Below are 27722 nucleotides of genomic sequence, written 5' to 3' on the forward strand. Positions count from 1 at the left end.
TAGGGGTGAGTTCCTCCTTGCCTCTTTCATCTTTTGGTGAGGTGGCAAAAGGTGCTCCCCAGCTCCATCTCTGCCTCCATCTTCAAATAGCCTTCTCCCCTCTTCGGCGTCCCATTTTCTTCTTATAGAGAAGCACGTGCTTGGATTTGGGGCCCACCCGGAAAATACAGGATGACCTAATCTCCAGGTCCTTAATTACACATGCAAAGTCCTTTTTTCCAAATAAATTCATAGTCACCAGTTCCAAGGATTCAACATGGATGTACCTTTTGGGAGATCGCCATCCACCACCATCACCATACCACGATTGTTTCTTCCGTAACTGAGGTCCAATCTCTGGTTGCTGACAAGTTATTGTCAATCAATACTTATACCAGTCAAGTAGCTGAAGGTCTGAAATGTGCTCATTTTTATTTAACTTTCACAATGACTCTGAGGAGGGAGAATCTGCTATTCCAAAGTTAGAATTAAATGAGGCAGGAAGGGGTGAAGTGATTTTCCCCCAAGTCACAAACCTGGGAAATAGGGAGAATCCCCCCAAAGCACTCTGCTCTTTATCTCTGCCAGTGTGTACACAAGCCATCTCCCTGCAAAGCCCTTTCTCCTGATTTTACTCCTGGGCCCATTCATCATCCAGGTTCTTCTAACTGGATGTCCCACTTCCAGAAAGACTTCTCTGCCCACGAGGGCTCTGTTAGGGCTCCTCTTCCATTTCCAGGGTATCCTCTACTTATCGCTCGGTGTCTGTCTCTCCTTCCTCTCAACTGTCAGTTCCTTGAGGATAAGGACTGAGTCTAGTTCATTGTTACATCATCACATAGCGTGGAGCCAGGCATTGAGCAAGAACTCCATAAATATCTATTGAAGTAAAATTATGTGTAATGGGATTGTTATAGATGCTCATCTGAAATGAGCACACATTTATATCAATTCTATTATTTGTTTAATTGAGACCTCAGTCCCATGGAAATCTGCTTTGAGAGAAGGCTAGGGTGAGTGCTTGGTCGTGTCCAACTCTTCGCCACCTACAGACTGTAGCCTGCCAGGCTGCTCTGTCCATGAAATTTTCCAGGCAAAAATACTAGAATGAGTCGCTATTTCCCCACTCCAGAAGACCTTCCCAGCCCAAGGATTGTGCTCATGTCTCCTGCATCTCCTGCATCGGTGGGCAGATTCTTTACCACTAGCACCACCAGCAGATACTTATCCCTAGGATTTAAATAGTTGCAAAGTTTTAAGACTTGGGTAGTTGGTAAAATGCTGGTACCATGAATAAAATGCAGAGAATCAATAGTGTAGACCGATGCTTATCAAACATTAATGTGCACACAAACCACCTGGGACTGGTTAAAAATACACACCCTGGTCCTGCTCAGTTGGTCCGTGGTAGGACCTCAGATTCTGCACCCATAAACTCTCAGATGATGCTAATGCCGCTGGCCATAGACAGAACTTGACAAGCAAGGATGCAGCTGATTTGAGCAGATCATCAAAGATGATGAGTTAGATTTGGAAATGCTGAGTTTGAGTTGCTGAAGTGATATTCAAATAAATGTTTCAACGAGGCAGCTGTAAACACAGGGCTAAGACTTGGAGAGAGAGGTGTGGGCTATCGCTTCCTATATGGCACATCTTATCGGATGTTGGTGAACTTGCGTATGGGCAAGAAAAACAAAGTTATTTAAGAAGTACCCCCCTCATTTGGGAGGAAGAAATGAGAGAAATAGAGAAGGAGTAGTTAGAGAAACCAGGACAGTGCAGAGTCACAGGAGAGTCCACTGCTGCAGACCACAGGGACAGTGAGCCAAGAACTTGCTAATGGAATCCGTGACCTTGAAATAAAGGTTTTACTGGAGTCCAGGGGAGTGTAGCAGACACTGTTGCTCCCGCATATGCCCTTGGCCCACCTGAATTCACCTGCAGCTCCAGCCAACAATTCCCCCATGCACAAGCTTTCCACCTCTAACACCTGTGTCTGTCTGACCTCTCAACCTGAGGACTTCAGCCAGCAACAAGGGAGCTTGCTTGGCCTCAACCCAGATGTGTAGGGGAGTTAAAACCCAGGGAGCTAAGGTGGCAGCCCTGACCTGACCCACTGTGGGAGTGGGTGACTCAATAGCCCAATGCCTCAGTTCTCTAGGGGTGATTCTAAGCCGTGGTTTCTCAGTAGAACGAGGCTCCAGCTGCCTATGGCAGTCATCCCCTCAATAACACTCCACCTCTTGGTTTTTCTCCCTTCTTCATTTCACTCTTCTACTCCCTCACTCATGCTTCCTGAGATCACCTCCCTAATAAATTCTTTGCACGTAAGTCCTTGTCTCGGGGTCTGCTTTTGTGGGAGAAAACTCACCCAAGACAGGTTAGTAGCCATAAGGCAAGGAATTAAGCCTCAATGGCTAGTACAAAGAACAAATGTATTAACATAAAAGATGAAGGAGTTTTAAGCCAGTCTTGCAAATAGCCTCTCATCTGCTAGTCTAGGCAAGTAATGAGCTGAGCCAGGCAAGTGAGCTGGTGATTAGCTTGAGTAGATGAGGGAAAGCCTGGGGGTAGGTCCACAGGAGCGCCCCCTCCTCGCAGCATCACCACCACCACCAATCCACCTGAACATTGGTCTGTACACAAAAGAACCTAACTTGTTCCCGGAAATGGGCCAACGGAGAGGGCAGAGTTTGTCTTGCTCGGTTCACCACTCTGGAGAGAGGCTCTGGGTGCAGCTGAGGTTGCTTCTATATATAACATGCAAGCACAACTAATAAAAACAATTGTAAAGCACTCTGCAGATCTAAAGTGCCACATAAATGCTAAATAAGAAAATTAATCTTAGCCTCAAAGAACTCCCATTGTGAGAGTGGAGAGGTTTTGAGACTGTGCCAGGGAGCGGGTGCTGACTCCTGCTCCCAGTCTGTGCATTCACTCTCCCCCCAGCCAACAGAGTGTGCTGGTGCTTCTGCGTGTACTCATCACACACACACACACACACACACACACACACACACACACGCCCCAATACATATACCCCACACACATACTACACCCACACACATGCCCACAGAGACATTTTCATAGCCAGGCATATCCACCCAAGTGCATCCTGATACATACACACCTGCCAACACATATACCCCCCTGACCCCGACACACACTGAGATGCACACCTGATCCATTCACCCACAAGTGTTCACATATATACAGTGTCTCATATCACACCTTCTAAATGCCCACCAGTAACTTCTTACAAACATGGTCATAGATCCATTCCCTGAGGACCTCTCACACACAAAACACCCTCTTACACAGATACTGCTCTGCACACACAGTCTCACACATGGCCTTCATACACACTGCAGGTCATTGTTTGAGATTCTTCACACCCGCCTTGCATTAAAACCATAGCTCCATACCCTTTGTCCTAACTTCCTCTCACTGTGAACTCAGTTTACTTCTCCACCCACCGAGGGTGAACTTGGTCACACAGCTTGCTTTGACTAGTGGGGTGTTAGCAGATTTGTCACAGGGAGCATTTAAATATGCTTGTGAGCCTTGGATAGTCCCTATTCTCTAGTGAGCTGCCAGAAGTAGAACAAGCCCCTTCAGCCTGACCCCAGAATGAATACAGAGCAGATACGAAGTCTGTGGGACCCAAGATTGGAGCCCATCTGTTCTCAGTCTGATGCAGAACTACCCAGCTGAGCCCAGTCTGGATCGGGCACACTATGGTTGACCCACAGACCTGGAAGTCTGAGACTAGGCTAGAGGTTAGAAAACTATATAGCCCAAGGGCCAAATTCAACCTATACCAGCTTTCGTAAATAAAGTTTTATTAGAACACAATCATGCCCATTACTTTGTGTGTTGTCTATGCTGCTTTCGCCCTACAAAGAGTTGAATAGCTGCAGTGGACAGTGTACGATCAATGAGGCCAAAAATACAAAACATCTGGCTCTTTATAGAAGAGGTTTCCAGCCCCTGGAATGAAAACAAGTTTTAATAAGGCACTGAGTTTTGGGGTAGTTTGTAACACAGCTATTTCATGATGATAGCTGACTAATATCTCCCTTGAAAGCTGGTTTTGAAGATTAAAACTGGCAAAGAAGGTTGATTTGTAAAGTACTTATCACTTAACAAGCACGTGGTAACTGGCTCCAATTCCTCACTGCATGTCAACATTTATGAATTCCCTTTAACTACCTGGAGGATCTGGATTTTTCCTCTGTCACATGTATTTGTGTGACATTAAAAAAAATGTTTAGTACCCTTTTTAAACTTTTTTTTATTGTGGTAAAAGTCACATAATACGAAACATACTATTTTAACCATATTTAATTGTACAGTTCAGGGGCACTAAGTACATTCACATTGTTGTCAACTCTCACTATTATCCATCTCCAATTTTTCACTTTCCTAAACTGAAACTCTGTCTGTATTAAACACTAAGTCCTCATTCCCCCTCCCCACACCCCCACTCCATCCCCAGTCCCTGGCATCTACCAATGTATGACGTGACTCTATTAATTTGACTATTCTAGGTATGGTGAATAAGTGGAATCAAACAATATTTGTCTGCACCTGCTGTATATTGGAATGTATTTTAACTTTATATATGTCCTACAAATGGATTATACTACCATATGACCCAGGAACCCCAACCCTGGGCCATATATCTGGAGAAAACCCTAATTCCAAAAGATACATGCACTTCAGTGTTAATTGCAGCACTATTTATAATAGCTAGGACATGGAAGCAACCTAAATGCCCACTGATGGAGGAATGGATAAAGAAGATTGATAGTCTCTAGGTTCACTCACATCTCTGCAGCTGGCATGGTTTTGTTTCTTTTTATGGCTAAGTAATATTCCCTTATACACACACACACACACACACACACACACACACATATATATGTATATAGGTATATACACCTATATATATTATATTACCTATTAGGTAATAGGTATATATACCTATTATATATATATATATATATATATAGGTGTGTGTATATATATATATAATGGAGTATTACTTAGGCATAAAAAGAAACAAAACCATGCCAGCTGCAGAGATGTGAGTGAACCTAGAGACTATCATACAGATGGAAGTAAGAAAGAGAAAAGAAAATAACATATATTAATATATATGTGGAATCTAGAAAAAATAGTACAGATGAACCATTTATTAAAACAAAAATAGAGACACAGACATAGAGAACAAATGTATGAACACCAAGGGGGAAAGGGGGCAATGAATTGGGAGGTTGGAATTGACATATACACACGACTATGCATAAAATAGGTAACTAATGAGAACCTACTGTATAGCACATGGGAGGAAAAGACATTTTTTCCCCGTCCCTTCTCTTTTACTATGTAACATTTTTTAAATCTATATTCATTCAGCTGCTTCTCAGCACTTCTGTCTTGTTCTCATAAAAACACAAATACTTTTAATGAAAAGGGAATTTTTTCTTTTCCCTTAAAGTTTCTTTAAGGATGGAATTCATGTAAAGCTCTGGATTATGAAAATATATCCTATTTATTTTTTTTGTACATGGATCATTTTCAAATACACACCAAAATCAACTCTGAAGGAAAAAAAAAAAAAGCAAAACCTGTGAAATTGGTAATGCCCTCCATTCCTTGTCATTAAGAAGAAACGTTTAATATGACATACCATGTTTAACACCCTCAAACTCCTGACGAGATTGGTACAATTTGGATTCTGGGATTTTTTTTAAGTAAATTAATTTGTTGAAGTCAAAGAAAGCTGAGCACCAAAGAATTGATGCTTTTGAACTGTGGTGTTGGAGAAGACTCTTGAGAGTCCCTTGGACTGCAAGGAGATCCAACTAGTCCATCCTAAAGGAGATCAGCCCTGGGTGTTCTCTGGAAGGAATGATGCTAAAGTTGAAACTCCAGTACTTTGGCCACCTCATGCGAAGAGTTGACTCATTGGAAAATATGCTGGGAGGGATTGGAGGCAGGAGGAGAAGGGGATGACAGAGGATGAGATGGCTGGATGGCATCACTGACTCAATGGACATGAGTTTGAGTGAACTCCAGGAGTTGGTGATGGACAGGGAGGCCTGGCGTGCTGCAGTTCATGGGGTCGCAAAGAGTTGGACACTTGGACATGACTGAGCGACTGAACTGAACTGAATGTGTATTCAGAAAAATGTATATATCCTAAGTGCAGAAGTTGATGAATTTTCACAGTGATCACAGCTGTGCAACAGCTCCCAGATAAGATCAGCACCTGGATCAGAGGAGCCACTTGTCTCAAGGCCAACCACTATCTGGATTAGAATAGTTCAGCTAGTTTTCAACTTTACATAAACGGAATCATACAGTATTGTTTTAGCAGAATACTGAAACCCCCCCTCCACCTCACCACACACACACACACACACACACACACACACACACACACACACACACAAATCTTTAGCTTCCGAGGTGGCGCTAGTGGTAAAGAACCCGCCTGCCAATGCAGGAGACATTAGAGATGTGGGTTCGATCCCTGGGTTGGGAAGATCCCTGGAGGAGGGCATGGCAACACACACCAGTATTCTTGCCTGGAGAATATTCTTGTCCTCCATGGACAGAGGAGCCTGGTGGGCTACGGTCCATAGGGTCACAAAGACTTGGACAGGACTGAAGCAACTGAGCACACACATGCACAAATGAATCCAGGCCCTAACACCTAGAATCTGTAAATATGTTACCTTGCATGGCAAAAGGTACTGTGTGGACCTGGTTAAATTAAGGACTTCAGATGAGGAGATTCTCCTGGATTTAGATCCCAGTTTTAAACATGAAGCCCAGGATTTTTTTAAAAAAAGAAAGATTTACTGTATATTAACAGGGAATTAATGGACTTTCCCTGGTGGCTCAGATGGTAAAGAATCTGCCTGCAATTCAGGAGACCTGGATTCAATCTCTGGGTCAGGAAGATCCCCTAGAAAAGGAAACGGCTACCCACTCCAGTATTCTTGCCTAGAGAATTCCAAGGACAGAGGAGCCTGAGCCTGGTAGGCTATAGTCCATGGGGTTGCAAAGAATCAGATACAACTGAGTGATTAACACTTTCACTTTTCACAAGGAATTATACCTGGTATCTTATAACAACATATAATGGAATATAATCTGCAAAAAACCCTAATCATTATGCTGCACACCTGAAACTAACATAGTATTGTAAATCAACCACACTTCAATACAAATAAATTGAGACACACAATTAGGAGAGGCCACTCATCTTCCCAGATGTTATATCTGAATGTGACACCTGGAACCACAGCAGCCATTTTGTGACTTTGAGACGAGCCAGACTGAAGACAATTCTCATGAGTTTGGAGGTGGAAAGAATCCAGGTTACATGACATTATTGAAATACTAATTAACCAACCACAGAGCAAAATGTCCTCCAAACCCCTGATAGGGATATTATAAAAGTCTTTCTTATTTAAGTACATTGAGTCAAAGTTTTCCATTACTTGCAGCCAGGAGCACCCTCACTAATACAATGAACCTTAAATTCTGGGGTGAAACTGCATGGGTTCTAATCCTCACTCCACCATTAATTAGCCATGTGACTTTGGGCAAGTCTCTTGATCCTCTGAGCTTTGGTTTTCCTCCTCTGTAAAAAGTTGGCGGGTCATAATAATCCAGGGTCATTGTGAAGATACGAGAGGATAAAAATCAAAATGCTTTACAAATAGAAAAGCTTGAGTTATTGCTGGATATCATTATTGTTGCTGGTGTTATAGACAGCATGGCCGGAAGAAGCCTGGGGGATCCCAGGGAGCCCAGAGCCTGCCCTTATTTCTGGCGATGGACTCAAGGAAGGGAGCAGCTGCACACACTCAGATAAGGCCACATTTGCATTCCCCCAGCCTCTCTTGCCCACGATCTGTAGGCTGAGCCAGACAGCAGCCCTTCCCAGGGGCACAGGGCCAACAGTGAGCATCTGACAGAGGGAGGGATGCTGAGGTGGGGGCTGAGAGGAGGCTGCACCTCAGGCACGGAAGCCCCACCAGAAAAGCTCATACGCCGGTAATGGTACAATATTCTAGCTGTCATATTCTGACAGGCTCCTGGGTGGCCAGATCCCTTGATTTCAGCCTCTCATTCAACCCTCATAACAACTCTATGAAGTAGATTTATTCCTATTTTATGGATGAAGGGACTGAAGCTCAGAGAAGTTAACAACATGTCCAAGTCTAAACAGCCAGGAGTGGGAGAGCCAGACTCCAAAGCCATGCTCTGAACCACAATGCTGGAGCCAAGAAAATTATTAGATGCCCCTCAAGCTGCGCAAATGAGCTTCCCAGGTGGCGCTACTGGTAAAGAACCTGCCTGTCAATGCAGGAGACATGAGAGAATCAGGTTCAATCCCTGGGTTGGGAAGATCCCCTGGGGAAGAAAATGGCAACCCACTCAGTATTCTTGCCTGGAGAATTCCATGGACAGAGGAGCCTGGTGGGCTACAGTCCATGGGGTCGCAGTCGGACACGACTGAGCACGCACGCAAGCTGCATGGAAAGAAGAAAGCAGGGCAGCACTGGGAAGAACTGGACTCCTGTGCTCACTGACCTATGTTCACTGACGGATCTCACTGCCCAGCCTGTGAGGGAAGCATTCAGGCTTCAGCTCTCCCTATATTTTGCTTTTGACAGCCTGGCCTATCTCAGAACTTTCCTTTTCCTTCCCTGTTCAGCTCTCTCAGTAGGGATCCTAGTCCCCAGGAGAGAGTTTTTGAGGGAGACAGTGCTCTCTGAAAATGGCTCCAGAAAAGTGGAGACAACACCTTTCACTAGGAGTCTAGGGGCCCAGGAGGGCATGTGGGAGAGGGCTGGCGACACTCCCCTATCCAGGTGCAGTCCCTGCCATTCTCTGCTCTGCTCTCTGCCTCGGGAGGCCCACCTGTAAGAATGGCATCCATAGGCTCCCTGCCCTCTATCTTCCCTGTGAGTTTAGTTAATGAGAGGCAGTGGTAGAGGTTGGAAAGCTGCAAGCGAGAGCTGGAGGTATTTCTCCCATCCCTCTCCCAGTCCCTAAGTCAGCCCCGTGGTACTAACTGTGGCCAAGTCCCTCCATGACCCTAGTTCCTCTGGCCTCCTGGCCCTGGCCCCTCCTCTCACCAGATTCTGATAACCTTACTCCTCTCTTTTATATTCAAGGCAAGGGTGGTATCTGCCCCCCAATTATTACTAGTGTCTGGGTGTCTCAACTTCTCTCATCAATGCCCCTAACTTTGTCCAATCCTCTGTGAACAGTCTTTTCATCAACTGTTCCTCAAACTCCCAGCTTTCTATTTCCTCATGGAATCCTGACTGTTGGGATGCATGTGTTAGGAGAGGAGGCCAGATTGTAATATATTCTCAAGGAGCTGAAACTTCTTGGCTCTGCCATTCAGTAAGTTGCCAGTGGGAGGGGTTAATGGAACTGTCAGCATTTGGCGAGATCCTGTTGATGCCCTTGAAAGAAGATGGAACTCAGTGGCGAGGGGAGTTCTCCATTTCTGAAGGAGGCAAGTTTGGACAAGCCAGGTTCCACCTGGCCTAGTCTGCCTTGCTCCTAGTGAAACTCAGAATGGTAAAGAGGAGACAGCCTTTGACAATGAGATGGCACCCAGCTCCTATGCACAATAGCTACATGGCACTTTTAAACTGACAAGATATTTTTTCGTAACTTCACTTAGCTGAGCCTCACAATTATCCTGTGAGGCAGACAGTTAAAGGCCAATTTCCTCACTTTATTGATGAGAAACTTAAAACTGAGAGAAAGGAAGGGACACATCTAAAGTCACACAGCCCCAGCAGCTCTCAAAGCCCCAGCCATAGTGATCCCAAGTTTTTCCAACACACCTCACACTTCTAGCTGATGTACTCTCCGCCTCAGTGGCTGAAGGATCGCTTGGCAAAGCTAAGAAGACAGTCCATCCCTTAGATCAAAAAAATTAATAAATGGAAAAAGAGGTAGGTGGCATTTGTCCATTGAGCACCTATTATACACCAGGCACTGGGAAAAATATTTTATAGACACTCTGTCTTTTTAAACTCTCAACAATACTAGGAAGCTGGGGCACAGAGAGTTTAAGTGATTTGCCCAAAGTCACACATCTGGTAAGCAACAGACCTAAGATTTGAAACCAGATACTTCTTATGCCTCTGGTGCTTAACCATTGCACTGAACTGCCTCGCAGCCAAATGTTCTGGAAAGAGAGCATTGACATGATGGATGAAAGGCACACTCTTTCCCTATGCCAATGCCTGGAGCTGCTAGCAAGAATAGTGAACCACAGTCTGCAGGCAGCACTCAGAGCAAGGCAATCCTTCTCCTTGTGACTTGTCTTAAGTTTTCTGGTCCTACACAACAGTGCCCTGGACTTGGGGGATGAGAGAGTCAAGTTTCCATGGATGGAATGAATGATACCGCATACATCTGCAGCATTTCATATCTTGGGATGTGTTTTGACATTCACTGGGGGTCATTTCATCCTTACAGTAAACCTGCTGGGAACACAGGACAAATATTCCCTATCCTATCTTTCTTTAGAGAAAACTAAGGATGCAGAGAAGTAGAGATTTGCCCAAAGTCACACAACTGGCACGGGTGGATCCTGGGTTTCAACTTACATAGATTGGGCCCTGAAGCTTATGATCACTCTGCTATAGCATACTGTTTGGCTTGGGATATGAATCTGAGAGGGGAAGTGACTTACCCATGGTCACACAGCAAGACAATGTTGCTGGAATTAAACTCAACCACACCATGCTGCAAACCGTCAGCCATCCAGACTTCTTCCTCTCCATCTCCTCCTCCCTTCCTGGCAGTTCTCCCCTCTAGTGGCTTCTTTCCCTCAAGTTCCTCCTCTAGAAGCAGCTAGAACTAAGAGATTGTCTCCCACCCACGGCCTCCTTGGAGACAAATAAATAAGAAGGAGAGACTAATGAGAAGGGGGGAGAGCCAGTATGGGGCTTATTTGCATGAGCTGGTGATAGCATGGTTTCCTGAACCCTTGGCACTATCTGCCTGCTCTCTGCCTGTAGGAAGGAGGTGGAACAGCTGTGCACACATCTGCTGGAGGAATTCTTTAAAGAGCAGAGATGACACTATTTTTCTACCAGCAGTAGCAGCAGCAGGGCAAATGCTTGAGGCTCATTGTGGGTTCATTCTCTCTCTGTCTGAGGTTCATGTCTTTAGAACAGCTGTACACACAGAGCAAGGCTGTGAGGCAAGGAAATCTCTGAAGCAAGATCAGGAGCCCCCAGCCAAATTCATGTAACTGATTATTCACAGAGGTTGCTTACAAACAGAAAATAACAGCTGAGATACACTGCGTGCCAGGCACTCTTCTAAGCTATATATACATTTTATTTTACTTACATTTCATATATTAATTTAATCCATAAAATAGATAATCCAAAAAATCTCTATGCCATAACTACTAGTACTATAATCAGTGACTCTCAAATTTTAGTGTGCTCATTGACATTGTTTAAAAAACAATATTCCTGCACTCCTGCCCTCTGAGCTCAGGAGAGCTAGAGAGCTCAGGAAATCTTCAGTTTTTACTAAGTTCCCCTGTTTGACTCTTGTACAGGTAGTGGATAGACCATTCTTTGAGGAAGACTGGTAAAGAGATTCATTCATTTGCAAATTTTATGGCGTAAAAACAATATGCCAGTACCTGAGATAGGCATATAGGAATTGAGGAGAAGTAATTATAACGCTAAATGTTACCTGGATGTTAACTATATTTCAGGCACCTTGCTAAATGTCTCACATTCACTAATGGTTAATTATCACAGCACTGCCCCCCTACTCAGGTTTATATTATTACCTCCATGTTAACAGATAAGGAAACTAACTAAAGTTCAGAGGTAAAGTAACTTGTTCAAAACCTCAGTTGTCCAAAGCCTCACAGATAGCAGGTAGAAGAATTTGAACGCAGCATTTGAATGCAGGTCTCTCTGATTCCAGACACTATAACCTTAATCATGGGTGCACATTTTCTATCCTTGGGGAACTCCCAGACTAGTGGAATAGCCAAGCTAATGACCTAAACAATCAAAATAACACAATAATAATATTAAAAAAAAAGAACCAAGGAGTTCTATAGTTCTAGAAGTTGTGAAGGTTAGTAGGGAAGATAGATCACTTCCTACTAAAGGACTACCCTGGTAGGCTTCCTAAGGAGGGTGATATTTATATAGGGTCTTTTTTTTAAACGGCAGGATTTGAACACGCTAGTGAGGGAAGAAAATTTCAGGAAAACAGAATATCATAAGCATAAGTGCTGATGCCAAAGAACAGGTATTTGATGGGAAATGTGAGCAATACCACTTGATTAGTGTGAAACTATAGGCAAATCTGAATAGCTCACTCCCCCATCTCTTTCAAATGTTTACTCAAATGTCATCATTTCCATAAAGCCTTAGCTGACCACCCCATTTACAGCTGCAATGAAAATTCTGCCCAGCATATTTCATTACTCTGCTTTATTTTTTTCCCCAAATACTTTTACCTTTCTAATATATAATTTGCTTTTATTTTTTAAACTTCTTGTCTGACTCCATCCACTAGAACAAAAGTTCCAAAAGGGCAGAGATTTTTGTTGGTTTTATTTATTGTTGAATTCTGCGGGTCTATAACAGGACCTGGGATGTGATAGGTGATTGATCCAAATTTTTAAAATTTTGAATAGAGGGGACAAGGAGGAGCAACAGAGGAAGAGTGCTTGGGGGTTTCAGCACCTTGGACAGAGATCCACTGTTCTTGCTTCAGGGAGTTTTCTCCTTGGCTGCCTAGCAGATCGCAATTTGGTAGATCTAGGATAGGGCCTGAATGGTCTAGATGTTTTCGCTACTTTCTTCAATTTGAGTCTGAATTTGGCAATAAGGAGTTCATGATCTAAGCCACAGTCAGCTCCTGGTCTTGTTTTTGTTGACTATATAGAGCTTCTCCATCTTTGGCTGCAAAGAATATAATCAATCTGATTTCGGTGTTGACCATCTGGTGATGTCCATGTGTAGAGTCTTCTCTTGTGTTGTTGGAAGAGGATGTTTGCTATGACCAGTGCATTTTCTTGGCGAAATGCTATTAGTCTTTGCCCTGCTTCATTCCGCATTCCAAGGCCAAATTTGCCTGTTACTTCAGGTGTTTCTTGACTTCCTACTTTTGCATTCCAGTCTCCTATAATGAAAAGGACATCTTTTGGGGGTGTTAGTTCTAAAAGATCTTGTAGGTCTTCATAAAAGCGTTCAACCTCAGTTTCTTCAGCATTACTGGTTGGGGCATAGACTTGGATAACTGTGATATTGAATGGTTTGCCTTGGAGACGAACAGAGATCATTCTGCCATTTTTGAGACTGCATCCCAGTACTGCATTTTGGACTCTTTTGTTGACCATGATGGCTACTCCATTTCTTCTGAGGGACTCCTACCTGCTGTAGTAGATATAATGGTCATCTGAATTAAATTCACCCATTCCAGTCCATTTTAGTTCGCTGATTCCTAGAATGTCGACGTTCATCCTTGCCATCTCTTGTTTGACCACTTCCAATTTGCCTTAATTCATGGACCTGGCATTCCAGGTTCCTATGCAATATTGCTCTTTATAGCATCGGATCTTGCTTCTATCACCAGTCACATCCACAACTGGGTATTGTTTTTGCTTTGGCTCCATCCCTTCATTCTTTCTCGGGTTATTTCTCCACTGATCTCCAGTAGCATACTGGGCACCTAATGACCTGGGGAGTTCCTCTTTGGTATCCTATCATTTTGCCTTTTACTGTTCATGGGGTTCTCAAGGCAAGAATACTGAAGTGGCTTGCCATTCCCTTCTCCAGTGGACCACATTCTGTCAGAGCTCTCCACCATGACCCACCCATCTTGGGTTGCCCCACAGGCATGGCTTGGTTTCATTGAGTTAGACAAGGCTGTGGTCCTAGTGTGATTAGATTGACTAGTTTTCTGTGAGTATGGTTTCAGTGTGTCTGCCCTCTGATGCCCTCTGGCAACACCTACCATCTTACTTGGGTTTCTCTTACCTTGGGCGTGGGCTCCAAAATCACTGCGGATGGTGATTGCAGCCATGAAATTAAAAGACGCTTACTCCTTGGAAGAAAAGTTATGATCAACCTAGATAGTATATTCAAAAGCAGAGACATTACTTTGCCGACTAAGGTCTGTCTAGTCAAGGCTATGGTTTTTCCTGTGGTCATGTATGGATGTGAGAGTTGGACTGTGAAGAAGGCTGAGCGCCGAAGAATTGATGCTTTTGAACCATGGTGTTGGAGAAGACTCTTGAGAGTCCCTTGGACTGCAAGGAGATCCAACCAGTCCATTCTAAAGGAGATCAACCCTGGGATTTCTTTGGAAGGAATGATGCTAAAGCTGAAGCTCTGGTACTTTGGCCACCTCATGCGAACAGTTGACTCATTGGAAAAGACTCTGATGCTGGGAGGGATTGGGGGCAGGAGGAGAAGGGGACGACCGAGGATGAGATGGCTAGATGGCATCATGGACTCGATGGACGTGAATCTGAGTGAACTCCAGGAGATGGTGATGGACAGGGAGGCCTGGCGTGCTGCGATTCATGAGGTCACGAAGAGTTGGACATGACTGAGCGACTGAACTGAACTGAACTGAACTGAGAATAGGGCCTAAATTCTCCCTCCCCGCCCCTTCCTCCTTTCTAACACTACATTGACGAATCTAGTGTACATCGTGGATAAGATACCAGTCATATCATGCTGTGGCAGCCTACAGAAGCCACTCCTACTGCAGACATCAGTAGAGTTTCCAGGGTACTGATATTGAGAGGGGAACAGGCAGGAAGGCCAGGGTCTCCAAACAGAGGAAATAGGCTGCAAGTGTCTCTTAAAATTCTGTGTTTCCATGATGACACCAGGTTCCACCAGAACTTAACTTTTCTCAGACCTTGAGCTAACCAATGTGTTTTTCTTATGGAAATGTTTTTCTTAAGCTTTGTTAATGCAATGTTATTTGCTTTGGAATTTGCCTTTCTTCAAAATGGTTCCACCTAAAATTAAGGGGATGACAGAGAATGAGATGGTTGGATGGCATCAACAACTCAATGGACATGAATTTGAGTAAACTCTGGGAGTTGATGATGGACAGGGAGGCCTGGCATGCTGCAGTCCATGGGGTCACAAAGAGTCGGACATGACTGAGCGACTGAACTATACTGAACTGAAGACTAACTTATTTTCTTTTCTCAAACTTTGGGCTGATAATAGCTCAACAAGCCAGTGTTCATATCAATTGTTTTATGGCTGGGGGATGACACACCTCATACCATCCTATCTCGAAAATGCATATTGTGGGAGAGGGGCCTGGTGAAACTTTGTCAGCCTTGAGGTGTCTCTCTTATCTGATTAATTGCTTCCTAACAGACATAAAACAGCTTGCTAAAACTAACAAAGGGGGCATTCTCCAACCCCCTTCTGACGTCTATGTTAGAAACTTTCTCTGTCCCTTTGCACTTCAATGAAACTCTGTGACACAAAAGCTCTTGAGGGATCAAGCCTGACCCCTGGTCCCAAAGTTAAATATTTGTCTTCAGAGATCACAAATCTGGCACCTTTCACCATAAGCTGTCAATATTCTGACCAGGCTGGTGACACAAACAATGTCCCAAGTCTGAGGGATACTGGTGGAGTTCTCCCATTAAGGCAGGCTTAGCCCACTGGGGCGATTCCTAAATCAGTTCCCCACTTCAAGACAGCCTTCTGTACTCTTTTCTCCACAAAAAACATCTTTGACAAATCCTATTCCTCTTGCTCTTTCTTTCTGATGAGTCCTCAGAGACTCCCACCAGTCCGTTCTGATTCATATTTATCAGCTTGAGGCTGTCTTCCCTTCCACCATCACCCTCGTATTCTCAACCAAGTTAATCAGGGAAGGCAGATGGATGATGGTACCTAGTGTAACCTAATTAAGATAAAAGCTTCCACTGATCTCCCTGCTGAAGAGACAAAAGATGGTGCCAGCAATAACTTCTGGTGCCGACATGTCTGATATGTGTAGCCCCATGGAGGCTAGGGCTCTGGTAGTTAAATTCAGAATTAAAGGATCCCAGTTATGCAAGCTCCCAAGACATGGACAGCAATGGAAGATAGAGTAGATAAATCCTGAACCTCATGTTTGTGAAAAACTCAGTCTCTGTATCCAGAATCTCGCTACTCCTCACCACCTCCACCTGGTCCATGCCCCACTTCATGTCTTACCTGGATTATTGCAGTAGCCTCTTCACTGGTCTCCTGGATTTCACAATTACCCTTCTATAGCCCATTCTCAATGTAACAACATCGCCATACTGTTGTGCTCCTTTTGAAACAAGTTGACTCATGCCATTCCTCTTTTCAAAATCCACCAATGGTCCTCCAGGTCACTCAAAGTAACAGGCAAAGTCTCAAAGACTCTGTTTGGCCACAGCTACTTCTATGATTGGACTCCCAGGTGGTTCAGTGGTAAAGGATCTGCCTGCAATGCAGGAGACTCAGAAGACATTGATCCCTGGGTCAGGAAGGTCCTTTGGAGAAGGAAATGGCAACCCACTCCAGTGTTCTCACCAGGAAAATCCCATGAACAGAGGAGCCTGGAAGGCTACAGTCTGTGGGGCTGCAAAGGGTCAGACATGACTGGGCACACACATGCAGCCTCTATGAGTACATCTCCTACTCCTCTCTTCTACTTGCTTCCAGCCATATCGATCTCATTGCTCCTAGAATACCCGGCTTTAAACTGGCTACTCCCTCTTGACTGTTATGACCTTCTCCCAGGTAGCAGTTGGGCTCATTCCCTCATCTCTTGACTACCTTGTTTAAGACTGCAACATATGCTATCAACTACCAATCACCCTTACCCTGATTTATATTTTTCCTATAGAAGACACCACCTTCTATTATACTAGATAACCCATTTGTGCATTATTGGACGACTAGCACATGAACACCACAAAGATAGATTTTTGTCTATTTCATTTCCTGCTACTTCCCCAGCCTATTAGATAGTGCCTGGCACTACTAAGCATTCAACAAACATTCACTGAATAAATGGATAAAAAATCAATAGGAATTTTAAAATTAACATTACTCAAGATGGCTAGAAGGAACAAAGACAACTGTGGCAAAAACATGAAAACCATCATAAAATAACATTCCCTGAAGTGTAATCATGAAGTGCTTGATGTGTAAGTGCTTGAAATATAATCGTCAAGTCTACAGGTGTGCAACCCAACTGTATCAGTCCTGCATCTTACAAGTACACCTGAGGTCATGTTAACATCCTTGCTCTGCCATTCCCAGACTGTGTAATCGTGGGAAAGTTACTTAACCACTCTGACCTTTGATTTTCTCATATATAATAAGGGGATAGCAATAGAAACCCACCTCATGAAGTTGTCGGGGAAATTAAATGACATAATATATCTAAAGGGCCTAAAATTGTGCTATAAGCTTAGTGAGCAGTTACAATTTGGAGCCCTCATGTGCTGACATAGGTCCTGAAGAGGGACAGAGAACAGAAAACAGGGTCTCAGTGTTGCTCAAAGCTCTGTCTGTGGCTTCTGCCCCCTGGCTATATCCTCTAGAGGCCAGGGCCCCACTGAGGAGCTCAGGCAGAGTTGTAGAGATGAATTTTCCTTAAAGCAGGCTCCTATTTCTTTCCCTAAGAAGCCCTGCTTGGGTCCAGAATCACATATTTCTTGCACCTGACAGCTCTGACTGTTCACCTTAACCGCTAATTTTGTGTGGATGTGAATGCTAAGTCACTTCAATCATGTCTGACTCTTTGCAACCCTATGGACCCTAGCCTGCTAATTTCCTCTGTCCATGGGATTCTTCAGGCAAGAATACTGGAGTGGGTTGCCATACCCTTCTCCAGGGGAGCTTCCCGACCCAGGGGTCGAACCCGTGGCTCCTGCGGCTCCTGCATTGCAGGCAGATTCTTTACCACTGAGCCACCAGGGGAGCCCCCTAACTTCACTGGAGATCAATATTAGGCCAGGAGCTAGGTGTGGTGTGGCTGTAGATAAGGGGAGGGACAGACACTTGGCTACTCTTATTTCCCTCTCCTCTGCCCCACACCTCCAGCCCTCCCTGGCCCCAAATCTCCTTTCTTCATAACTACAAAGCAATGGTACCTATGCATGTCAATGAAAGCAAGCAATTCTAGCAAAGACAGTAAATATTCATTGTCAAAGCTGTTAAGTTTCAGAGTTATTTGTTATGCACAATAGATAACTAATACATTCGGAAAGAGACCTGAAAATCTGCACTTCTGACAGCTCTCAGGGGATGCCCTGCTTCCGTGGACTACTCTATGAATGGCCAAGAGATTGGATGATTTGCTTAAGAAAAATATGGCTAATCATAAGTGGTTGAACAATGACTCTGAGCTCAGATCAACCTGTCTTCATCCCTTTGGCATTCATTGTTCTAACATATGCTGAGAGTGTTTGACGGCAAGTCTCCACCTGAGGGCCTCTGCCCTACCCACTCAGGATGTTCTGGGAGTTCTCTGGGTTAACGACCAATGGCAGCAGTTTACTGATGATAGCTGGGAGCTGAAAGATAAACACCCCAGCTTCCTCACCTCTTCATGGGATAACTGAGGTGTGTTCTACAACACCTTCCAGAAGTTCCCAGTGAGACTGAATTCCTGTGGTCCACAGTGCTAATTTGCTCAATAACAATCCTTTGTTGACTTTTTCTCCCCTTCCCTATATCATTTTCCTACTACCTTAGCAATAATTCTTGTGTTCATTTCCCAAATAAACTACCTGAACTCAAACCCTTGCCTTGGGATAGATACTATGTGCCAGCCACTGTGCAAATAGTTCTAAATATATCATCTCAATCTCTACAACAAGTAATATTTCCATTTTATAGACACCTGAGGCACAGAGAAGGTGACTGACTTACCAAAGTTCACACAGCTAGGAATGAGGAGCCTGTGATTTGAAACCAAGCATCTCTGGCCTGAAAGCCTAGGTTCCTATACCTCTGTCCACACTCCACCCACTGCTATCTGCTCTAAAGCCATCTGTCTCCATTCTCACATCCTTTTCTCCAGCTTCCCTTATTGAAACTTCCAAGTCTCAAGCCCCAACCCGGAGTGTCTTTCACTGCAGGAAGAGGCTACTAAATCAATATCAATGTTCCCTAAATTAAGTTCCTAAGTAACTAAGATCTTCTCAAGACCTATACCCTCAAAAGCAATCCTAGCATTAGGGAATGTCATCAGGTTTGCTGGCACATCTAAGGATCCAAACAGAAGAGAATCCACTGTGACAAGTGGGTCCTAAATTAGTCCTCACAGGTGACAATTTAACTCAACAAATAGGGCTTCTTCCTAGGGATACAGGTAGAAGTTTGGCTTCAACTCATTCCCACAAGTATTAAACATCTACCCTGTTTTTGGCTCATATCAGGCTCTCAGTAAATATTTCTTGAATAAATGAATCAATCAGTGAATGGATCAATGAACTGATGCATACAGGTGGACCACCTAGCTGGGCACAGAGCCTCTGGCTAAGACCCCACCCACTCCCTGGATATCTCCTGCCTGTTTGATTTGACAAATGAGCAAAGTGCTGAACCACCTTTACTAAGAATCATGCCTCTATTCATGTGGAGTGCTTTCCAAATTTTTCTAGATTCCTATGTGACATCTCATTTTATACCCACCCCATCCACAATAGCCCTTGAGCTTGTTGGAGTGGGAATGGGGACAACTGAGTGTGAATGAAAGAAATTTAGCTCCTAAGTTCCAAAAACATCAAGCCCTAGTTCTGGTTTTGTCACCATCTGCCACTAACATGTTATGTGAACTGGGGATGGACCAGTTTCCTTGTCTTTAAAATGGAAAGGGTTAAACTAAATTTAAGACCAAAGAGTCCCTTCTGGTGCTAACATTTTAGGACTCCAATATCTGTCCAAATAGGAAGGAACAGCGGAAGAGGACCAGATTTTATATATCACAAATTTCCCCATGATTCCTCAAATCTCATCTGTGAATCTCTGAGTACAATTATTTCTACCAGTAGGAGCCACTGTTTTAGTGTGTGCTCATCATGTTCTTGCCTCCCAGGTGGCGCAATGGTAAAGAATCCACCTGCCAATACAGGAGACGCAGGAGACTCAGGAATGCAGGTTCAATCCCTGGGTCCGGAAGATCCCCTGGAAGAGGAAATGACAACCCACTCTAGTATTCTTGCTGGGAGAATCCCACAGACAGAGGAGCCTGGCAGTCACAACAAGTCAGAGATGACTGAGTGACTGAGCAGGCACACGTGTTCTTGGGATTATGCAGGGAACGCTATATTTATTATCTTGCTTATTCCTCACAACAACCTGTGAGTCTGGGCTTGATGTGTCATTTATAAATGCTTTCAGCTGCCAGAAGCAGGAAAACTTAAGCCATAAGGACATTCTTAACAAGGAAAGTAGATGTCCCACTGTTGGTTCAGCATCTCAGTGATATCATTAAATATCTTAGTTCTTATATTCTTCTGTCATTCTTAGAGTGTTGGTTTTTCATTTACAGATACGTTGCCTCATGATCACAGGATGGCTACCATGGTTCCAGACATCATATTCCAGACATTACAACCCCACACAACAACACTCAAAGCAGAAAGGAGGAGAGGGAAAGAGAGATTTATCCCCAAGTATGTACTGCTCTCTTTTTTACTGAAGAAAAGTTACTCCCAGAATCCACTAAGCCATCTTCCCTTTTAACTCACTGGCCTAAACTCAGTTCACATGGTCACCTCTGGCTGCAAGAATGGCTGGAAAAGTACTTGCCTTGATCAACTGCTATAATGGGAGGTAAACAAGACCAAAAAAATGACATGTGCTATTGGCTAGAGAACCAATAGTCTGTCCTAGTCTTTATTCCCATTTCTTTATTTCCCAGAAGACTGAGGCTAAGAGGGGTTAAGTAACTTGTTCAGGGTCACACAGTGAATAAGTGATGGAAGCATAACCATCATTATGCCCAGCTCCAAACCCTATGCTCTTAACTACTGCCAAATCCAAACCTGGGCACCAATTAGACCTCTAAAAGTTGAATGGCGGACAATTTAAAGGAAGCCATGTTTTCTAAAAGGATATTGTTGAAGGAGAACAAGGATTTTAAGTCAGACTTGAAGACCCAATGGTGAGAAAAGTAGGAAATGAATCTCCTCTGGAAGGCAACAAGACTGTACTGAGATACCTGGCAGGCTGGTGAAGATGAGGCAGCATAGTCCCAAGCCCTTGGCATCCTCCCCAACTACAAGTTTGGCTCCACACAGCTTTTGCCTTGCCTGTGTCAGCATAAGCAGCTGACTCAGTAGATGGTTCTCCTGGGGAGGGAAGCAGGAACCCTGGAATGAAGCTGGTCAATCCTGAGCCATGTGTCAAGGGGCTTTTTATAGCATAATCACTCTCTCTGATGAAGGCCAGTGGTGACAGGCCTTTTAATGAAGGGTAACAGTATTTTGCATTTAAATATACTCTGCCACTGACTCATTACTGCAGTAGCCACCATAAAGACAAGTAAATCAAAGGGGAGGAAGAGTTTATCAGGCTTAGGGAGAAACCAGGCTAAGATGTAAACCACCTAGGACCCTCATGATCGCTGTAGCCAATGCAGGTAGCTCCTGAGCCCTCTTTGGTGAAGAACAAGACTGCATGGAACATTTCCATCATCACAAAAAGTTCTACTGGACAGTCCTAAAATGAAATGGGGCTGGAGGACAGTTAGTTTCCCAAAGGAAAATCAAGATGCTGGGACTTGAAGAAGGGTGCATGGATATTGAAGAAGCAAAGCAGAAGCCCACTGAGAGTCATTCTTTTTTTTTTTTTTTTTTTAGTTTTTTATTTTTTAAATTTTAAAATCTTTAATTCTTACATGCATTCCCAAACATGAACCCCCCTCCCACCTCCCTCCCCATAACATCTTTCTGGGTCATCCCCATGCACCAGCCCCAAGCATGCTGCATCCTGCGTCAGACATAGACTGGCTTAATTTAAAAGTTGCAGACTTCTGAAAGTAAAAAGAGCTATGACCTTCTCCCCAGGGGAGCATAAAACTGCAAACAATTCCACAAACACAGATTTTTGCTTAGCATTTCAGAGGGGTCATAGGCTCTCACAGGTTCCCTGAAGCCAAACAATGAGCAGTGACCCCAGTTCAGAATGACTGGTGTTCAGGGAATTTTAGCAAGACAGTAAGGGCTGGAGGGAATAACTTTTAAAGGCTTTACTGCCTGAGCGTTGTCTCCAGAGCTTCCTTTATTCTCCACCTCAGTGCCCTTAGTCTGGGAAAAAGAAGAATTTGTCTCTACTCCTAATTATTGGGTAAGGCACAAACGATGCAAATATTATGCTAAATGAGGTCCCTTAAAATAGCAGAGAGCAAACCAGCACTGAAGATGCCTTGTCATTTGCAATTTGCAAATAGGTTTGATGCCTTTCTTCATCCTCTCCCCACTCCCCACCTCTGTAGTTGATGTTACTCTGAATTCCTGAAGGAGTCACCTTCCCCCTAGAAAGGTGTCCCTTGAGGGGAGGAGGGGAGGAAAATGGGGGGATGGAAATGTGGCTTGATTGCCTACATCTGATTAGTAATTACATGCCAAGAGTCACTCTAGAGAGGAAACACTGTCACCCTCTGATGAGGAAAAGGTTTTGAGAGGCAGATCTCCCAGATGGAGAGTGGAAGAGGAAGCTGATGAGAAGGGGAGGGAGGTGGTAATAGATATGCAATTGAGGGGTAGAGGCTAGCTGGACTAGGGGGGAGGCAGGCAGGTTATTCCCTCCTTTGTCAGCATTTGCACTCCACCATTCATCAGCATGTGTGACCTTGAGCTATGGCGGCTTAAACTGTGTGCCTCAGTTTTCTTATCTGTAAAATGGGGATAAAGCTGGTACCTGCTTCTTAGAGCTGTTGTGAATATTGAATAAAATCTTATTACAGCCCAGGCATCCACACACACTCCAGTTCAGCCTCCAACTGACAAGACATCATGCTTGGGATTCTGCGAGACATCAGGAAGGCCACCCTGGTCTCTGCCAACATAGACGCACATCCTTTAAAAATGAGAGTCTATAACCAGCTTCCAACTACTTGTGTCACCAGAAAATGAATGCTGGCTTGGGCAATCCTAGACAAAAACAACCAAAAATGGCATATTTGGTTTTAGCTATTTTTGTGAACTTCCTTACCATAGGTGATGAATGAGAAAGGGATTCAGCTCACCAAGCATTCTCAGTTGTTCTGAACACAGGCAAGACTCTGGAAGGAAGGACTCTCTTTAAGTACCTCTCCCAAAGGGGCATGGATGGCACAATACCTAATGAATGTTCCTCCCCATTCCTCAAAAATTGGAACATGTGACTAAGCTGTCAAATTGCTGAGTGACCATGGACAACTGGCTTAACCTCTCTGGTCCTCAGTTTCTTCATAAGTAAAATGGAAATAATAAAACCAGGTTTCTGCACTGTTTGTTCTTCCCTCTGCATTTCCTTTTTTTTTCTCTAAACGACTTAGGTGAAAGTCCCTCTCCTCTGCCTTTATAAACAGTACATCCACCTCCTCCCAGAGCACACAGGCCCCATCGCATCGCCTGAGATCTGCTTGGCTTCACCATACCCTATTTTCTGCTCCCAAAAGAAAGTGGTCCATTTTGGTAGTGTGTGTACAGTAGACAAGTACAGTGATTAGACTGCAGTTTTGCTCATTTGTACTGGTGACAACCATGACCCTTCCCACTGAGGGAAGACAAGAGCTAAAGAAGTGGTCCTTAGCTGTGGTCGCCCACTGAACTCATCAAAGGAGATTTTAAAATATTGATGACCAAGTTCAACCCCATCTCCTTACCCTTTCACTATTATCCTCCACTGAGATTCTGATTTAATTCATTTGGGGTGTGGCCTAGGCATTGGGAATTTTTTTTTAACCCAGGCTCGAGTTGGACATGACTTTGCAACTCAATCGCCACCATCACCATATTAATTTGCAGTTATACTTGAGGACCACTAAGCTAGAAAAACTAGGGCTAGCGAATAATATACAGAGACAGGGTAAAGTCTTAAATTCATATTTTTAAACTCCACCATAAGGAAAATAATGATATATTTGACCACAGTGTTTTGGGCAGGGGGGCACACCACACGGGTTATGAGATCTTAGTTCCCTGACCAGAGATCAGCCTGGAAATGTGGAGTCTTAACCACTAAACTGCTAGGGAAGTTCTTGACCACAATTTTTAAAAAATCTTTTTTGCTCCTCCCAAAACTATTGAACAAATTAGTACGCCAAACAGATAACTTCTTAAAAAGAAACTGAAATAGATATGGAAGACCAATGGGAAAGTATACATCCCTTGAGTCACCCCTAGACCCATTTTAAAGTTCTGTCATATATAAAGAGCCCCTGAAAATCAATAAGAAATATATAAAAAACATAAAACTCTAACAAAAGAAAATGAACAAAAGACATGAAAAATATTCTCAGTAGATTAAATACACATGTCTAATAAGCTTATGATTTTTTTTAACTCAGCCATTTCAATAATCAAAGAAATGCAAATAGAAACAAGCCACTGGCTTTAAATCTATTAAATTAGCAAAGACAAAAAGAAAACCTCTATGCTGGCCTGGGTAAAGGAAGCACTCTCAAACTCTGCTAGTGGAATTGTAAATTAGTTCAACCTTTCTAGAAAGCAATTTGGCAGGACGATCCCAATTAAGTTAAAAAAATATATATGTACATTTAGGCATATGAAAAATGCTGGGAGGATATAAAACAAATGTTAACAGCAATTTTCTTTCTATAATAAGATTAGGGTGATTTTTATTTTCTTTTTTATACTTTGCTATATTTTCCAAATTTCCACAGTGAACATGAATTGCTTTCATAATGAGGAAAAAAGAAAAACAATGAAAGGAGACACATTTTTTACAAACCTTGTTATGTTCTTTTGAAATGTGTTTTTCACCGTTTCATTCCAGGATGCTTGGTTTTGCAATGCTAAGCTCTTTCTGAAGAGTTTTGTGCTTCATCCTGAGAATAGCCCAGTAAAAGGAATTGGTTATTTTAGCACATCTAGTAAAATAGAAAGCACACCTGCTCTGTACTCGGCAGACCTGTGTAGGTATTTTCACTTTGCCCCTTCTTGGCTGTGTGACCTTGGGTGAGTCGTTCAAACTCTGTGAGGTTTGGATTCCATATCTTTAAAGGAAGCCATTTAAGCATTCCTACCTCATGGGACTGAATGAGATAGATTATGTAAAGTGTCTTGGACCATGCCTGGAGCATAGGAGGGGATCAATAAATGGAAACCTATACAAACTATATGATGGGGTAAGTCATGAAATTCTTACAAATGGCAAGCAGTCATCCAGAGGAGAAAACTGGAGAAAATCCCTCTTGGAGATAAGAATACCTCATATCACCATTTCCATTTTACAGAGGGAGTTCTATCAGAAAGGCACTGCATAACACTTGGCCCAAGACCCTCCCAGGACTTCAGGGTTAAGAGCCGAATAAGCAGCAGAGCCCAGCTTCCTTTACTCTTGGAATATACGCTGCTGTTCCCTGAGCCCAGAATGACCTGCCGTCCATCTTCCCAGGTCTCCCCAAACCAACGGCAGCATCTCTTCCCACAGTCCACCAATGTGATCCTCTTGTGTTCACTGTAGCACATTTGTAACAGGAAAAGTTTCGAGCCATCCAGATGTCTGTGAGCTCCCCCAGGACAAGAACCATGTCCAATTTGGCAATCCCTGTGTTGTATCCCTAGTTTCGAGTCAGATGTGAGCTAGAGTAGAAAGGAAATGAAGAGCCAACACATTGGAAAAGACCCTGATGCTGGGAAAGATTGAGGGCAGAAGAAGAAGGTGGCAGGGGATGAGATGGTTGGATGGTATCATTGACTCAATGGACAGGAGTTTGAGCAAACTCTGGGAGAGAGCGAAGGACAGGGAAGCCTAGCATGCTGCAGTCCATTGGGTTGAAAAGAGACAGACATAACTGAGCAACTGAACAACAAAAAAAAGGAAACAGGAAGATTCAAAGGGCCCTGACCCCTGGCTTCCTGGCCATTCCAAACAGGTAATCTCATTCTTCCGCTAGCTGCTGTCAGGCAGAGTCAAGAAAGTCAGCTACTGGCTGAACACAACGGGCAGGCTGTGTGAGATCTTGTAGGTCATGGTGAGCAGTGTGGCTTTTAATGGAAAGGCAGAGATTTTTGCCTATTTGTTTACTGAAGTAGCCTCAAGAGCACTGCCTGGCACAGGTGCTGTGCTGTGCTTAGTTGTTCAGTCGTGTCCGACTCTTTGCGACCCCATGGACTGCAGTGTACCAGTCTCCTATGTCCATGGGGATTCTCCAGGCAGAATACTGGAGTGGGTTGCCATGCCCTCCTCCAGGGGATCTTCCCAACGCAGGAATCAAACCCATGTCTCCTGCATTGCAGGCGGATTCTTCACCATCTGAGCCACCAGGGTGAGAAGCCTGCCTGGCACATAGTAGACACTCAATAAACAGTTACAAAAATAAATACTATGCAGCCAACAAAAATTCCTACAACAGGAAGATATTTAAAATATATGGTTTCAGTGCTTTTATGTGTTCAGTGTTTTTAAAAGTTGATTATAGGAGGACTTCCCTGGTGGTCCAGTGGTTAAGATTCCACCTAGTAATGCAGGCGGAGAAGGCAATGGCACCCCACTCCAGTACTCTTGCCTGGAAAATCCCATGGATGGAAGAGCCTGGTAGGCTGCAGTCCATGGGGTCGTGAAGAGTCGGACATGAGCAACTTCCCTTTCACTTTTCACTTTCATGCATTGGAGAAGGAAATGGCAACCCACTCCAGTGTTCTTGCCTGGAGAATCCCAGGGACGGGGGAGCCTGGTGGGCTGCCGTCTATGGGGTCACACAGAGTCGAACACGACTGAAGTGACTTAGCAGCAGCAGCAGCAGTAATGCAGGGGAAGTGAGTTCGATCCCTGGTCTGGCAACTAAGATCCCATGTGCCATGGGCCAACTAAGCCTGAACACTGTACCACTGAGTCCACGAAATCCAGAGCCTGCATGACACAACTTAGAGAGCTCTTGTGCCATTATGAAAAATCCCCACAAACATAATGAAGATTCTGCAAGAAGCAACCAAGACCCGATGCAGTCAAATAAATAAAAAATAAATAAAACTAAATTTAATTTAAAAATGAAGCTTTAAAAAGGGCTGATTACAAAAGAGTATAAAACCGGGCGATCGCAAATTGTTAACAGTGGTCGGCTATGAATTTGACAGGGTAGTGAATTTGCTCCCCTCCTTATTTTCTGTTCTTCTAACTGAATATGTCCTAAAGCACTTACAACTTCTGTGTAAGAAAGGAGAGAAAGAAATGAATAAATTGGATGAAGGAGTGGGACAGAAGAAAGGAAAGAGCTAGGGAGAAGACAGGTTAATTCAGGCTGTGAAATCTAGTTCATGCCCTCACCTCCAGCCTCCATCTCTTTCTCACACACACACACACACACACACACACACACACACTAACACTGGGAAGCCCTCCTTCCCCTTCTTGGCAGCATTTCAGACTCTCTCTGCTTTTTCCAGCCCCCTCATCTCTTCCCTGAGGCCAGTGCCGGCAGCCCGCTGCTGCCCAGGCCACAGCAGAGGCTACCTTCAGATC

The 27722-nt window shown here is 43.9% G+C and overlaps 1 long non-coding RNA gene across 1 annotated transcript in view; it reads right to left on the bottom strand.

Moving 5' to 3' along the window:
• The window catches only part of LOC132658064 (uncharacterized), a 258440-nt gene that overhangs the window by 102881 nt on the left and 127837 nt on the right, over positions 1-27722 (bottom strand). The window contains exon 3 of the long non-coding RNA XR_009597069.1: positions 24990-25086. This is a non-coding gene — a long non-coding RNA (uncharacterized LOC132658064). The remainder of the gene's footprint in view (positions 1-24989; positions 25087-27722) is intronic.

This window comes from Ovis aries, chromosome 17 (assembly GCF_016772045.2).
Source record: "Ovis aries strain OAR_USU_Benz2616 breed Rambouillet chromosome 17, ARS-UI_Ramb_v3.0, whole genome shotgun sequence".
NCBI classification, from domain to species: Eukaryota; Metazoa; Chordata; class Mammalia; order Artiodactyla; family Bovidae; genus Ovis; species Ovis aries.